An 18,179-nucleotide genomic window follows, 5' to 3' on the forward strand; every position below is an offset into this window, starting at 1 on the left:
GGGCTGGCATGCCCAGAAGAGATACAATGCTTCTTTTATATATATAGATAAGAGGCTATAAACATTGCTGTGATTTGTTTGGCCGTGATTAAGTCAACAAATAGGAAACATCCAGTTGGCTTTCAAAGGTCAGTGAAACAATTGTGAAATTGGATGTTGAAGACTTATGAAACCGGCCAAAAAATGAAGTTGAAAATAAAAATCAGATATTAATGTAAAGATAAGACATGTGGTGAGTTGATTTCAGTGTGGCCGTGATTAAGTCAACAAACGTGAAACGTCAATCAAGTTGCATCAGAAGAAACAACGGTGAAGTAGTTGCTAGTTAGCAATTTTCTTGCAAATGCTAAGATTTCATTCATAACGACGACAGTGAGCACTCATTTCTCCTCAATTGGTCTTCTTGAGATTTGTATCCTCCTCTCTTTAATTATGGCTTCTTCCTCTACCTCATCTTCTCCCAACTGGTCATACGATGTTTTCACGAGCTTCAGTGGGGAGGATGTTCGAAAAAACTTCCATAACCACTTTCTTGAAGAGCTGGAACGAAAACGGATCAATGCTTTTAAAGACAACGAGAAGGAAAGATGCGAGTTGATCGCCACCGAGCTTGTCCAGGCCATAAGAGATTCCAGGGTTGTAGTGGTGGTCCTCTCCAATACCTTTGCTTCTTCAAGCTGGTGCCTCAATGAGTTGCTGGAAATTATGCAATGCAAGAGAGATTTGGGCCAACTGGTGATACCAGTGTTCTATGGCTTGGATCCTTCTCATCTTAAGAAACAGTCGGGCGACTTTGGAGAGGCATTTAAAAAGGCTTGCCATAACCAAACAGAGGAAGTGAAAAATCAGTGGAAGCAAGCGTTGACAGATGTTGCTAATATACTCGGATATCATTGGTAAAACCTTCTTAATTTTTTACTATTCCTACTTGTTAAGCATGATTATTGGGGGTTTTTAGTGTGGAGATTCTTAGCTGAATATAAGAACCCAACTCTTAACTTTTTACTAAAAAATCTAACTAAAAAATCAACGAATCGGCTCTTAAATAAGATATTTAAGAGCCGCTAATATCTTATTTAAGAGCCGACTCTTAACTTTTTTTTAGTTAAAAGTTAACAAACTTTTTTTATATTCCCCTAACAATCATACCCTAAGAATCCCCAATAATCAAGTTTTTAGGGATTGTGAATTGAATTTTCTTTTCTCTTGTGTATTAGGGATAATGATGCCAAAATGGTAAAAGAAATCGCCATACATGTTCTGCTTAAACTAAGTCCATCACAGGATTGATTGGGAGTACTTTGTTGGCATCGAAGATCATATCAAAGAGATGAATTTATTGTTGAATTTGGACTCAGAGGAAGTAAGGACGGTTGGGATCTGGGGCCGCTATGGAATCGGCAAGACTACGATTGCAAGATCTATATTTCGCCTAAACTCTTCACATTTCCAAAGTAGCAATTTCATAGACAGGAGGTTTGTATCTAAGAGCATGGAAAATTATAGTAGATCCAACCCGGATGACTATAAGGTAAAGTCGCGTTTGCAAAAATCATTTTTGTCTGAAATTTTAGGCAAAAAGCACCAGAAAGTGCTTATCGTTATTGATGGTCTGGATGATCAGTTGGTGTTAGATGCCTTGGCGTTTCAAACTCAATGGTTTGGAAATGGGAGTCGAATCATTGTGGTTACACACGATAAAAGTCTTTTAATGGCACATGGGATTGATCAAATTTATGAGGTGTCTCTCCCTTCTGAAGAGCAAGCTCATAAGATATTCTGTCGATCCACATTTCGGCAAGACTATCCACCTGAATGTTTTAGAGAGCTTGCTTTCGAAGTGGTAACTAACCATACTCCTTTTAGTCTTAATTTTTTGGGTTGGTGCTTACGGGGTAGGGACAAAGAGGAATGGTCCGAATGGATAAATAGAGCACTTAAGTTCCCCTATGATGTGTTGTTACATAACGAAAAAGAGAAATTGATTTTTCGTTACATTGCATGTCTTCTTAACTTCGAAAAAGTTCGTGACATCCTGTGGCTGCTAGAAGATAGTGATTTGGGCGTTGAAATCGGGCTTAATAATCTGGTTGATAAGTCTCTCGTACATGTAAGAGAAGATACTATTGAGATGCACTGCTCGCTACAAGAATTGGGAAAGGATATTGTGCTTGCACAGTCTAATGAGCCTGAAAAGCGAGAATTCCTTGTGGACTCGACAGATATATGCCATGTGCTTGAAGACAACATTGTAAGTTTTTGGGATCTTTTCATCTAAAAGCATGTCATTTGATAAATGATGAATTATAGGCATTTGGTAAATTAACGTGTGTTTTTTTAATTATAATTCAGGCTACTACAAAGCTTTTAGGTATATCATTGGATATGGATGAGATTGATGAACTATACATGAGAGCGCCTTCAAAGGACTGTGTAATTTGAGTTTTCTAATTTTTTACACTAACCACAAGAAAGAAGTAAGGTGGCACATACCTAAAGAATTTGATTATTTCCCCCATCGGCTAAGACTACTGAGGTGGGATAATTGTCCTTTGAGATGTATGCCTTCTAAATTTTGTCCTTCAAACCTTGTTAAGCTCCAAATGTTGGGGAGCAAACTTCAGAAGCTTTGGGAAGGAGTTCAAGTAAGTTTTATGTAAAGTCTTAAGCGTTGATAGCAAAGCATTAGCAAAATAATTATTCTTTTTATCATCCTATAAACAGTTATTAGAAAGGCATTTACAAAACTAATTTAAAAATACTAATATTTTCAAAATGTTCTTTGTTCAATGCTCTCATATATAGTTTCTGGAAGAATATTTACATTTATAATCTCAAAAAATCACTTTAATGTCCAAAAATAATTAAATATTTTTAAAATAAATTTTCAGTTAGAATAATTTTAAACTTTGAAAATAATAATTTCACATTTAAAAAATCAATTAAAATGTAAATTAATATATTTTTATAGAGAGAAATATAAATATATCTATATTATTTAGAAATAAATAAATCATATAATAATTTTATGATAATTTATATATGAATCATTTACTGTTTTACTAATCAATTTGTAAAATACAAACATCTTCATCGTATTGTTTCTATTACATATTTTATTGTTTTATAAAAAGCTCTAGCAATCAAAGTTTTAATAAGATTAGGAATGGAATCCTTGCAATTTTTTGAGAAAATTGCCAAAAGAGAACAAAAATCAGGTTGTTGTCCCTTTAGTATAAAACTAATTTTGTCTAGTTTTTCTCTTTTTTACCCTTTGTATTTCTGAAAACTAATGAAATAAATAATTTTATGAATCAAAAAAATTATTAAAAATATAAACAATTAATAAAACATCCATATACACAAGCTGGTAATTTTCTTTTGCTCAAAAACTTGGTAAATAAGATTTTTAAAATACGTTCTACTAAAAGTAGAATGCGTCTTCTATGAAAAATGGTATAGTAGAAAACGATTTCTAAAATAAACACGTTCATCTACTTCTTTTAGAACGTTCATTTTACTATTTACTAAATTTCTAAAAAAGAGGAATGCACATTCTACTAATCGTAAAAGTATCCACTTTCCTTCCGAATGCATCTTCTACTTTTATAAAGTATTCTAAATTTCGAGGAATGTGTTTTCTACAATGTAATCTTACGTCTACTCAAAGTAGAAAGTGTATTCAGAATTTTTATCATTCTTCTAAACTTTTAGAAGTCGCCTTCTACGGATAAGAATACTTGATTTTTTGCGAAAATTAATGAAATTTCAGTTAAGAAAATATTCTAAAAATCTCTTAGAAATATTTTAACTTTCTAAAACGTGTTATGGTCGATTTTACTTAAAAAAATTAAAAAAAAAACGATTATTCCTTCTCTTCTTCATCAATCTATGGTTTTTCCATAGTTTTTCTTTTGATTCTTCTCACAAACTCTTGTTCTCTATGATGCATATCTATACCTCTTTTTTTTTTCGATTGCCTTTCAACTGTTTTTTACCTTTTTTCCATTAACTTTTTTTTTTAAAATTCAAATTAACTTTTAAATTGTGTTTAATTTGATTAAATATAGGGTTAGTTTTGGGATTATGAGAAAAATTATACTATTGAGACAACTTTATGTTATTTTTATACTAAAGGGACAACAACCTTGTTTTTTTGTTCTCTTTTAGCATAATATTTTTTATTTATTTTCATATTAACTTACTAAATAACGTTGGTTACTGATAATGGAATTTAAAGGCAATTTTTAATAAATTGGCACGAAAGAAAGAAATAATCGGTATTAATTGAAAATTGAGAAAATATATTATTATAAATTACTGCTTTGTATTATTAGGATCTCTATAATTTATTTATAGATATTGCCTTTTATATGAAATTGCTTTTTGATAATAATTTGGTTATTTAAAGGAATGCATTAATGAAATAAATAAAATATTAGCAATGACAATTTTATAAACTCAATTCATTAAAAAGTATCAATGTAAATAGCCAAATTATTACTGACGTTATTAATATTTTAATACATTCCTTTTATAACTAAATTTTTATCAAAAAGGAATTTCATATAAAATACAATATCTATAAATATATTTTATTTTTATTTTCGTTTTTATTAAAAACCATATTTTTATGAAAAAGCTAATTTTGTTTAAAAAGGAAACATTTTTACTATTAAAATGCAATAGTTTAATATAGTTTACCATTTAATTATTTAGAATTTATAAAATATTTCAATTATTGTAAATATTAATATATGTTCATGAGCTTCCAAAAATGTATTAGTTACTTATATATGTAACTTTCTATAGATCATCGTTTTATTTTCAAAAGTTTTTTTTAAATCAACATATATTTTGAAAAATATTAGGAAAATATATGCACATTTAAACGATAAATAAAATTATTTTGATTTTACTTAATTATAATAAAAATAATTTACTTCAATTTTAATTGTAAAGAATATATGTAACTCACTTAACTAATTCAATTTACATCTAAATCATAGATTTAACTACACTAAGAATATAACATTTTATAATAATAATTTATTGTATAAATGTAAATTATAGGATGACTCAAAATATATTAACAAATGAAAATAAAATATTAACCAACTGTTGTAATTTAGTTGTTATGTAAAATTTATATATATATGAATGGGACTGTATAATATTATCGTTATATTAATTTATATAATTTAGAATCATACACTTTAGTTTATTTTTTCTTTTATTATAAGCACAATATATCTTAAGCTATACATTTCTCAAATATATTTACATATCTAAGACAATAACCAACGTAAATGCAAATAAGAAAATTAATCATAATTTTAATATATTTAAAATAGAAAATATTAGTTGAATTCGGAGAAATAGAGCCAATCCAATATACCTAAATGATAACTAAATTGACTGTAAAACAACAAAACCAACTAGATAAAATATATCTAAAATCATATGCCTAATTAAAATAATATAATATTATTAATACAAATTATGTATACAAATTATAAATTTATTTAAAATTAAATGTAAATAAACAATCATGTTTTTTAATATATTTACTTTATTTATAAATATTTATATCCGTGCATGAGCACGGAAAAAATCACCTAGTAGTTTAATAAGAACATACATCTTCTACGACTTATTGCTATTGATTTTTCATCTGCTATTCCAGTCAAAACTTTAATTTAGTATAGTTGTATGTGAGAATTCTGTAAATGGATGACTAACTTATTAATACTCCAGCCACTTGAAGGACTCAAGATTATGGATTTGGAGGGATCTAAAAATCTTCAAGAAATCCCAGATCTTTCTAAGGCTATTAATCTCGAGATACTTCATCTCAACAATTGCTCGAGTTTGGTGGAGCTTCCTTCCACTATCCAGTATCTCAATAATCTGGAGGAGTTGAACATGCAGTTCTGCGAAAACCTAGAGATTCTTCCACAAGGTGTCAATCTTGAATCTCTAGATCGCCTTGATCTTAGTGGATGCTCACGGTTGAAGAGTTTTCCTGATATCTCAACCAATATCACATGGCTCGATCTAAGCGATACAGCAATTGAAGACATCCCACATAAGTTGCATATAAAGAAGCTCGCTTGTCTTTTCATGGAAACAATTACGACTACTAAACTGTGGGAAGGAATGCAGGTATTTACTTAATCTTATATCACTCTTGCTAGGTTGAATTTTTAAACGTTATGAAAACAAGTTCCTCGAGAAAAACTAGTAGCTATTCGTTTGGGTCAATTTGTGATATAGCCAACTTCTCAATAAGCATTAAGAATAAAGCAAACATAAACGTATAATGCACTTTTGGTAACATCCCATATATATTAAAAGAGAAGCATTATTATTTAATGTTTTCACACTACATTGAACACGTGGCAGTCCCACGTCGATTTCAATTTGAGTATGTTGACATGTTGGCCTCACAATCATTAAACAATTAATGCGTTCACACACAAAATTTTTTAACTTCACCGCAAACAATTTAATGTGTTTAGACTAAATTTTTTAATATATCAGTTTATTTTAGTTCCTGCGTTTTTAACATTTTTATTAGTGAACTTAAATTCTCTATGTACAACTACTGAATAATATCATTTTAAAAGATTTTTTTTTAAATCATTAAGATTCGCATCAACTAAAATGCTGGAATGAGAATGTTTTTAGAAGTTGAAAGTTTCGTATATTACCGAACTTAGTCAGGTTGGGGTTTCTATAAACAAATGCAATAAATAGTTATGACTGATTAGGAATTAAGGAAATTGAGGTAAAAAAACACCACGCACAAAGTCGGATCTTTAGTTTAGCCAAATATTTTTTTTCTTTACAGAGTTTTCATATCACACCAAGAATTAGAAACATAATCAGATTCTTAGAAAAAATCAAAAATCAGAAAAGCTTTAAAATAAAAAACAAGGTTCATTAACTCGATTGAAAAACATAATTCAGGTGCCGACTGAAGGGATCACATTATTTTCCACCGAACTCTAACACTTTTCACTTGATTATATTGTGTTTTTATTATATTTTCCAAGATTGTTTTATAAGAAAATACATGTTATTGGTTATAAACTATTTCAGATTTGAAACATGCTCAACAATACTAAATGACGCCCAACCATTTTTATTGGTATTATTAAAATATGGTCCAATAAGTATGTATGTTAAATAAGCTCAGAATATTTGTTTTACATTTATTTTATTTTACTTTATATTATTAGAAGAAAGTAAGTTTGGATAAAATATAGGATCCGAAGAACCGAACCGAAGTAGATTTGAAATTAATACTAAACAAAAATTTAAATTGATTAAGTAGTCATATGGATCTAAAAGATTAATATCCAAATCAAATCCGAATCTGATCCAAATTAAAATATTTTAGATATCAAAAATATCTAAATCACAATTATATAATTAATATGTTAATTATTTTAAAATCATATCTATTAGATATTAAAATATATTAAAATATCTAAAAATTATCAACATTGACAAAACTAAATATCTAAAAATAACAGAAAATGTTCAAAATACTGAAAATATTTATTTGTTCTCCATCCAAATATTTAAATTGAGCTAATGTTTATGTAAATTTAAATATTTAGTCTTACATTATTCAAAAAAATTATGCTTATATTATTTTATTTATGGATATTGAGGATTAAATACATAATTAAAATGGATATCTGAAATCGAATCCAAACCCGCAATGATTCAACCAAATCCAAAACAAATATTTTAAATATCCAAATACGATTTAAATTTCTAACTAAAATCCGAAATCCGAAAACCTGAAGGGAGAATGAATGTCCATCTCGAGAAAAAGCTATAGAACAAATGTTTTAGTACAATATACAATAAATAATTTAATAAACTATTTTATTCCGCACACAGCACCGGTTACTATTTAAAGTGGACAACTTTCTATTTATGCGCGTGAATGAAGAAAAGCTTTGATACTAACTGTTTAATGTTTTTTCATTGATCTTTCTTCTCGACAGGGAAAGCGACGCTACAATGATTGAAGACATCACCAATGATGTTTCCCGTAAACTACTTTCAACTACGTCGAAGGAGTTTGAGGATCTTGTTGGCATTGAAGATCATATCGCAGAGATAAGTACATTGTTACGTTTGGAGTCTGAGGAAGTCAGGATGCTTGGTATATGGGGTTCCTCTGGAATTGGTAAGACTACCATCGCAAGAGCTCTGCTGAACCGATTTTCTTCAAGGTTTCAACGAAGCATCTTTATAGACATGGCTTTCGTATCTAAGAGTAAGAACTTGTATCCTAGTGCAAATGCGGACGACTACAACCTGAAGTCACATTTACGGAAAGAATTTCTATCCGAGATTTTGGGCGAAAAGGACACTAAGAAAGAGCATGTGGGTGCACTGGAAGAGAGGCTAAAAAACCGAAAAGTTCTTATCATTATTGATGATTTGGATGATCCAATGGTGCTAGATGCCTTGGTTGGTCAAAATCATAGGTTTGGACGTAGGAGCAGAATCATCATGGTCACAAAAGATAAGCATCTCTTAAGGGCACGCAAGGTTGATTGTATTTACGAGGTTGTTCTCCCATCTAAAGACCTTTCTCTTAAGATGTTATGTCGATATGCTTTCTGTAAAGATTCTCCACCTGATGGTTTGATGGAACTTGCTTCTGAAGTTGCACTGCTTGCCGGTAATCTTCCTCTGGGTCTTAAAGTTTTAGGTTCCCATTTACAAGGTAGGAATAAAGAGGACTGTATTGATATGTTATTGAGGCTCCGAAGTGGCTTGGATGGACGAATTGGGAAAACAATGAGAGTCAGCTACGATGGGTTAAATAACAGAAAAGATAAAGCAATATTTCGTCATATTGCATGCTTTTTCAACGGTGCACATATCAATGACATCAAAGAGCTCCTAGCAAATAGTGACTTCGATATCAATATCGGGCTAGTCAACCTCATCGATAAGTCCCTGATACAGGTAAGATCGGGTAATGTAGAGATGCACTGTTTGCTACAAGAGATGGGTAAGGAAATTGTCCGTGAAGAGTCCAATGATCCTGGAGAACGAGAATTCCTTGTGGATTCAAAAGAGATTTGCTATGTGCTTAGTAACACCATTGTAAGTTTACCCGTACGATTCCCATATTACTCACTTAAATATAAAACTTTTCATCTGATAAAGATGAGTTGTGTGTCTCTCTGTTAAGCTAATGGGTTTGGTCTCTTTTCTACTGATATTATAATTTCAGGGTACGAAGAAGATTTTAGGTATATCACTCGATACCAATGAGATTGATGAGTTGAATGTACACGAGAAAGCCTTTGAAAGTTTGCATAATCTCGTTTTTCTAAACATTTACACGAAGAAAAGAATGATGGAGGAAGAAGAGAGATTGCATTTACCAGAAGGCTTCAACAATTTTTCCCCCAAACTCAGATTATTGTGCTGGGACAGATACCCAATAAGTTACATGCCTTCCAACTTCCGCCCAGAAAACCTCGTTAAGCTCCAAATGCAGAGGAGCAAACTTGAGAAGTTGTGGAAAGGAGTTTGTGTAAGCTTTTAGTCTAAGAAATGCATCTTTTATTTTCTCAAGTGATGACCATCTAAACTAATGAGTATCTTACTTATACTTCAGGAACTTAAAGGACTCAAGATTATGGACTTGGGGGGATCCAGAAATCTTATGGAAATTCCAAATCTTTCTAAGGCCACTAATCTTCAGATACTTCGTCTCAACAACTGCTCGAGTTTGGTGGAGCTTCCCTCCACTATCCAGTATCTCAATAATCTGGAGGAGTTGAACATGCAGTTTTGCGAAAACCTAGAGATTCTTCCAAAAGGTGTCAATCTTGAATCTCTAGATCACCTTGATCTTAGTGGATGCTCACGGTTGAAGAGTTTCCCTGCTATCTCAACCAACATCTCATTTTTGAATATAAGCCAAACAGCGATCGAAGGAATTCCCACAAATTTGCATTTTGATAATCTCGTTAATCTTTTCATGTATGACATGATGAGTGTTCAACTATGGAAAGGAATGCAGGTATGTCTTTAATCTCATATTTAATAAGAAGTTACTGCCGCTAAGTTGAGTTTCTTAAACATTATGACAACGTATGTCTGTAGTACTTATGATTCTTAGAATACTATCTATTTTCTTATGTGAATAATAGTGGCAATGAAAATCATTCAACATCTCTATTTTTTATTTTTTGGTACAGCCGCTTACACCCCTCATGACCATGCTGCCTCCCACTTTGGAAATACTGTATCTCTCGGATATCCCAAGTTTGTTGGAGCTTCCTTCCTCAATTCAGAATCTCTATAAACTGGAGGTGTTGCACATTATTGAGTGCACAAATCTGGAGACTCTTCCTGCCGAAATAAACCTTGAATTTCTCAAGATCCTCCATCTTACTGGATGCTCACGGTTGAAGAGCTTTCCAAATATCTCAACCAATGTCTTGGCTCTCTTTCTAGAACAAACTGCTATTGAAGAAGTTCCTGGGTGGATCGAGAACTTTGATCACCTCACCTACCTACACATGAGTGAATGCAACGAGTTAAAATATGTTTCCTTAAACATTTATAAATTGGAACATCTAGAGGTGGTTGACTTTTCATACTGCGGGTCGTTGACTGCAGCTAGCTGGATTGAAAGTCCATGTCTGCTGGCAATGGAAACAAAGAATATCCACTCGAAGTTTCGGGTCTCCAACGAGACTTCTGCTCTTCTTCCAGATAATTATGTCCCAAAAATCCAGCTCAAGCTGAGCAAATGCAACGAATTGGATGAAGAAGCTATCCTTCGGCAACAACCATGGTTCTTCAAGTCCTTGATGTTTTTAGGTGATAAAGTGCCTCCATTTTTCACGCACCGTAATACTGGAACCACTCTCAGCGTCCCTCTACTTTACACCTCTCTTTCCCAACAGTTCTTCAAATTCAAGGCTTGCGCAGTGGTTGCATCAACAACTTCCACATATATTCCATTCGAAATCCAGGTACATTGTTGGTTCATAGACAGACTTGGGAACTACATCTATTCGGATAACTGGCCATTGACCATCACGACAGCTAAGTTTAATACTCATCTGGTTATTTTTGAGTGTTACTTCCATCGATTCCCTCTAAATGAAGACAATGCTCCACTAACGCAACTTAGTTACGATTACGTGGAGTTAGAGTTTTTCACGGAGTACTATGAATTCCAAATTATAGGATGTGGTATACGACTCCCTGAGGACGGTCCATATTTAAAAAGTGATAGGTATGGAGCCAGAGCGCTAAGAGGAAGAAGAGCCCCGAGTAGAAGATGGAATCCCGTGGGAAAAATTTACAGTAGGCTGAATATGAATCGAAGACGCAGGAAGCAAATGAGCGTCGTAAGCATATTTAATTCCTTTTCAGGATAAACTAGAAATGATTCTATATTACCTAAAATATTCAACTGAGGTCGTTTTTCTTCTCTGTTTTGTTTTTTGTTTTTTTCTTTTAATATTTTGTTCAGCCGCGTACACCCGTCAGGATCATGCTGTCAACTTTTTTGACGTCTCTGGAACTCTCGCATATACCAATTTTGGTGGAGACTATTTCTTCATTCCAGATTCCTAATAATTTGAAGAAGTTGAGGATTATATATTGCATGGATCCGGAGACTCTTCCGGAAGGCATCAACTTAAAATCTCTCGACTTATACTATCTAACTAGATGCTCACGGCTTCAAACCTTTCCTGATGTCTCAACCAACATCTCAAAGCTCTATCTAAGTCATACAGGGATCGAAGAGGTTCCTTGGTGGATCAAATACCTGTCTCACCTAGTCTCCATGGAGATGTGGAAATGCAACCAGCTAAAATACATATCACCAAGAATTTTCCAACTTGATAATATTGACGTGGTTTCCTTCTCAGACTGTGAGCAGTTGGCAGAATTTGAAGGGACAAAAGAAGCAAAAGGCATCAACAATCCTCTCACCATGTTGATCATGTTCACCAACTGCTTCAGACTGAATCAAGTCGACGCATTCGCTCAACAATCAGCTTCCATGCATCTCATATTACCAGGTGTCAAAGTGTCTCCATGTGTTACTAACCTCTCTACTGGTAGCTTCCTTACCGTCTCTCGACATCATTCGCCTCTCTCTCAACAATCACCTTTGGACTTCAAGGCTTGTATCTTGCTTTCTGAAGTAACCGCTAGCCATCATCAGCTTTGCTTTATAGACATCCATGTACATTATCGTTTCATAGATAGCCACGGGAACTACTTTGAGCCGGCTGAACCAAGCTGTTTCTCCTTGGATCAGAAAATTAATCACCTGATTATGTTTGACTGTCACTTCCCTCTAAACCAAGAGTGGGATCAAGTTGAGATAGAGTTTCGTCATAATAGTAACCGACTCAGACTAAAAGAATGCTGTATGCCACTCTCGGATGACCCTACTCCATTTCTGGTAACTTGGAAAGAAATCGATGAAAGCAAATTTGATGATGATGAAGGCTATGCCACTGCACTTAGTAAAGAAGAGTGGGGAGGCGACAGTGATGATATAGGCTATGAGACGGCAGATGATGAAGAAGATTGCGGACACAATACTGATAATGAAGACTATGATACTGCACTTAGTGAAGACGAGTTTGGAGACAACCAAAGATCCTATTGATTTGCTTCGCAAAGGTACAACAATTGTTAATTGATTCTAATAGCTTAATAGCTTACACGTTTCTGTATCCCTTGTAATCGATCTTGCATATTATAGTTACACTCATGAACAATACATTTATATTTATGTATGATAAAGAAACAAACGTCAAGAGAAAATCTTTACTACTATTTCAAAATATTTGATTATGCCTGTGAATGAAGCGAATATGGTTTCTTTGTAAGAAAAACAGGCACTCACTTTTACAACTTTTTTTTTTGGGTAAAATGTTAAATTTATACCATTTTCGAGATTTATAAATGTTTTGTACAACTTATTTGAAAAGAAATTAAAGAAAAGAAGGAACAAGTACAACCAAACTCAAGCGCGGACAGACCTCAGGGAGATTAAGTACACGAGAAATTGAACTGCAGCATCGAGGGCGAGCGATCTGAAGTTGGGAAAGAGATGAGGCGATCACGGATAAGATGGTCCAACGCACGACTGAGACCTACAACTGATGTAGTTGTTGAGGTGAAGATCCTGGCATTTCTTTCCCGCCAAAGGTAGATGGCTGGCTGAAGAATTAGCTTGATCACAGGGCCTCTTGTTCAGTCAAGGTGACACTGATTAATTAAAGCTGCTGATGAGTGCAGATCCGAGGGTGTTGCAGTGAGGATTTGCTATGCAAAGTGCTTCCATATGCTGCAAAAGAAATCACATTCAAAGAAGAGATGGTGATGTGTTTCGACACCGAAAGAGCATAGAACACAATCAGCCGGTACATTGAGTAACAAATGCATTGCGAGGTATGTTTTCCTTGAACCAGACAACCTTCAACCAGAAGACTGAAGGTGATTTGTGTCTTATGTGTTCCCAAGTAATCTTAGAGGAAAAGAGAGGGCCAAAGCTTCCATCTGCCTTGCGCCATAAGTACTGATCAGGACCTTATGAGGCGACGGAGGAGAAACTGTTGTCAAGACTATTTAAAGAGTCTCAGCTGCAGGAGATCTCGCGGGAGGAAGGTGCCATGCGCCCTGGCATGTAGCTTCTGAGATGAGACTGTTGCGCATTTCCTGAGACGTAACATTTTGGGCCCGTCTTCACCAAGTACAAAGATCAGTTGATGTGATCTTGGGCTCATATGTGAAGTTATGGACATGAAAGACATTCAGAAATTGACCCATGATGTTAGCTAACATGTCAAGTCCATTGTTATCAAGTCACAAGCCCAAAAAAAATCAAAATCAAGTGGTTCTTTTGCTGTCCAAAAAAAGTGACGAAACTCAGAAATTAAATTGCATGGAAAGATTTTCTCTCTTGCATGCAAGGAATGCTTGTTTCAAGAACATTTTCTCTCCTCCATGCATTGCTTTGGTGATTTCCTAGAATAATAAATTTCTAGTTTTGTTTGCAAGTTTTGTTTTCCTATAAATAAGTTGGAATCTCCATTATAATAAAAGAAGCTTTGAGTATTATTTTTGGAACCTTGAGAGTTATTCTCACTTTTCTTTAAATGGTGTGTAATATCATTTAATAAATCAAATAGTTCTTAGTTTATACATAGTTTACATATAATAGAATGGTAAAGTATTATATATATTTTTATATGTATATTTTAAGTAACTAAATTTCAAAAGAATAGGCTAATAAAATAAATAATTTGTTTTGTTGTTATAGAATTAATTCTTAGATATGTATATGGAGTAGAACTAATTTTTACTGATGTCCATCTTTTTAAATTGACACTTATGTAATTCACCAAATTCATAGAAGAAGTTAAAAAGAAACTAAATTCATATCAATAGAACAGAGACGAGAACGAAAGCACAACTTTACAGAGTTAGAAAATTAAATCACTTATGGAGAGTCAATAGTAAACAAATCAAGAGTATAAAACCTAATCCTCTTTCGTGATTATACAATCGATGTTGCTTATTTGGTTTTGGTGATTTGTGTCAACCGCAAAACTTAATTTATTTTTATACATATGAAGTCTTAAAAATAATTAAAATGAATTGTAATACATTAACTCTTCATCAACAACGATGATATATTTAAGATACCAACATTTGTATTCGTCATTTTAAAATCGATAAAGATTGTAGTGTTGCAAATGTTAAAGCCGATTAATGAGCAAACATTATTATAAAAATTCACCCGGTTATCACCTAGTAGTATGTTAAGAAGAGAGAGAACAATTCTAAACAAACTCAATATATGATATTACAAATAACATTATTGCCGGTAGTTGTCATGCTATATCAACACTGGGTTCCAAAATGTGAACCCATTAATTCTAGTAGATCAAGCAAGCAAACACATAACTCTGGAGAAAAAATTACGTATCCAAGAAAGAGAACATATTGTCTAGTCAAATTGTCTTCGTTCCCACTTCTCTATAGCAGAACCAACTGGGAAGGATAGCAACTACCTCCAAGTAAATAGAAAAATCCCAGAACACCTGCAATGGTTTTAAATTCAAAGGATTAGCATATTGCACTGCAATTCTGACTATCAACATACAAAAGCGCCACTCCACTTCAGACAACACAAAACAAAAATGTACCCGCAAACAGAAATGTACAAGGAACAGTCATTAATAAAATCATGTTAGACAAACAAAGGAGCAAAAGACAGTACCATAGAATAGAAGGTACTTCCTCGCCAACTTCTTCATCAAAGTAGGCATAGTTTTTGAAAAAAAACAAGTTTTGTCTCTTCTGTGGGAGATTCTCAAGAATCGACTCCACAGCCTCCTCACAACAGCAAGCATCTGGTCACCTAACAACAAAAGAACATGAAAAGTTAACAACAAAAGAACAAAGGGAGCTGAAAAGTTTACAACAAAAGAACCTGAAAGCAGAGTAGTCTCCAGCTTGTTCAGTGAGGTGTTTGATGATATGGATACTGAAAGCTAAAGTCTTTCCAGTTCCTTTCTTTCCACGAGCTATGATGTCTCGTCCTTGCAGTGCCTGAACCAACACAGCCCTCTTCAGACAACACAAAACAGTATGCCAATAAAGATAAAAGATAAGTTTCTAACAGCTTTCAGATTGAATAGAGCTCAAGAAACAAGGCGAAATCAACCAAAAAAGTAAGCAACTTTCATACCAGAGAAAAGAATTCAGAGAATATCCATAAGTAAGATCAGGTTTGGTGATAAAAAGGGACTTACGTCTGTGTCATGGAGAGAAAGAAGAAGCGATAGAGATCTGGCCGTCGACTCTTCCTCTCGTCTCTCTTCTCTCCATCTCTTATGTATATCTGTCTCGTGTCTCTGAAGGGCGTCTAACCTCAACCAAAACCCAAACAAAACTCACATCATCAAACAACCAAGTTGTGTTTAAGGTGCTCAGCGTTTTGACTGAGGTGGCGATTTTAAGTGCGATTCTAGAATCAAGATTTCCGATGGATTCGGAGAGGGATTCCCATCCAACATGTTTCTAACGAATCTTGTGGTAAGAGCAAAACGTTGTGGGAAGGAGTGCATGTAGGTTTTCTCAACCTTCTTTCCTTTTATAATTGGTAAATCTGCTAGAAGTTATTGATGCTCTTTACAAACTTTAAAACATTTTTGGCAAAAAAACATCAGCGTGTGTATACGTTTCAATTAACTAGAGAAAAACTAGTTAATATACGTCCACAAAATTATATGTGTCCTAACGCCGTTAATTTGTTTTTGTTCTAGCCGTTTAATCCATTTTTTGATGATGGAGCTTCCTTGTTTTGCATCTCAACAAACTAATGTTGTTTAAGCATGACAAATTGCATGAATCTGAAGAGATTCTTTCAGCCAACAGGGAGTGAAGAAGAGTTCTTTATGCCTCTGCGTATGGCTCGAGAATTTTTTCTACACATCTAATGGCCATGCATGATGTGCTGTCCCCCACTTTTGGAGAGGTCAATTGTATGGGATATATAAAATTTGGTGAAGCATCCTTCCACTATTAAAACTTGGATCATTTAATTACTATAAACTGCATAAATCCCTTCCACAAGACGGTTTATTTATTGGGAGAATTTGTGGTATAACCATATTAAAAAAAGAATTAAGAATATATACATAGTTTGGGAAGTGTGTCTACTTATCACATAAATAGACGTTAGACTCCTCCGTAGCGCGTGAGCGTTTGTATGTCACATAACAGTTAGATACTATTCTATTTATAATGTCAATATAGAATAGATCATTTGAAAAAAATATATAATTATAAAAAAGAATTTAGTTTCTGTGTATTATTTATTTGTAATATTTAGTAAAGTAAACACAATGTCTAATATGAAAAAACATAATTGTTATAAAATAGATGCTTAAATGTATGTTATAGCATATGAAAAGCATATTTGATTGGTATAATACAAATTAGAAAAAAAATGTTATTCTATATTTGATGACCATATAGTATGGTACGTGAAAAACTATATACGAGAGAGAGAGATAGAGGGAGGGAGGGAGGGAGAAATAGAAGGGGAGAATGGGGGAGGAGGGAGAGAGAGCAAAAGAAAAAATATAATAATCATAATTCTATTCCATGTTTCGTAAATAGAATATAATACAATAATATATTATTTTAACATTATAGAGAAAGAGGTAACAAGGCAAGCGGAGAGGAAAGGACATAAGGAGACAAATAGAAAAGAGAAGACAGGAAAATGAAAGAAAATGATATTGTATAATTATAATTATATTCTATACTCCCTCTGTTTTTAATTATAAGTAGTTTTACTTAAAAGCACAAATATTTAGAAAGTTGTTATCTAAAAAAATATATCATTTAATCAATTAATTCAACCAATTATAAAAAGCTTAATATTATTTTATTGGTCACACAATATCTAATAAATGAAAAAGGTGCATTGAAATATGTAAACTATTTATATTGTGAAACAAACTCTTTTTGCTAAAACTACCTACATTTAAAAACAGAGGGAGTATTTCAAAATAGAATAGAACATAATCTTAGTATAACTGTAAATATTCAATTTTATAAATATATATTAGTTTTACAAAATTCAAAACATTTCATATACAAAAAAAAATCTATATTTTTTATAGATATATAAAAATTCCGAATTAGTTATTTTTAAACTTATAAAATTAATTAAAAAAGAAAGTGAAAGTGAAGAAGGACAAAATAGTATATATTGTATAAATATCATAGCCTCTTAGATGTTATGGTTACATGCTTAATTTTGCCTTGTCTTATAGTTACGTCTCCCAATTTCCCAAATTTATTTCAAGACTGGTTGGTGGGCTGGGCGGGTGGCTATGTATGCAGCATGTCCTATATATCATCATTAATCTATTGGAACTGGGCTTAGTGATGACACGTGGCCGACGGTATAAAATTGTCGACATATAAATATAGTACATGAACAGTGTCCTATGATTGCTCAATGATATTTCTTTCTAGCAATAGTAACTCGTTAAAAGTTACTAACGCATTATAATGACCATTTCCAATTGTCAGAAATCAAAAAGTTTAATATTTTTTCGAAAAAAAAT

General features: G+C 33.0%; 1 pseudogene; it reads left to right on the forward strand.

Moving 5' to 3' along the window:
- The first annotated feature begins 67 nt into the window (after nucleotides 1-67).
- Nucleotides 68-17,338, forward strand: LOC103853709 (annotated as a pseudogene).
- The last annotated feature ends 841 nt before the right edge of the window (nucleotides 17,339-18,179 follow it).

Source organism: Brassica rapa, chromosome A02, assembly GCF_000309985.2.
Source record: "Brassica rapa cultivar Chiifu-401-42 chromosome A02, CAAS_Brap_v3.01, whole genome shotgun sequence".
Classification (NCBI taxonomy): Eukaryota; Viridiplantae; Streptophyta; class Magnoliopsida; order Brassicales; family Brassicaceae; genus Brassica; species Brassica rapa.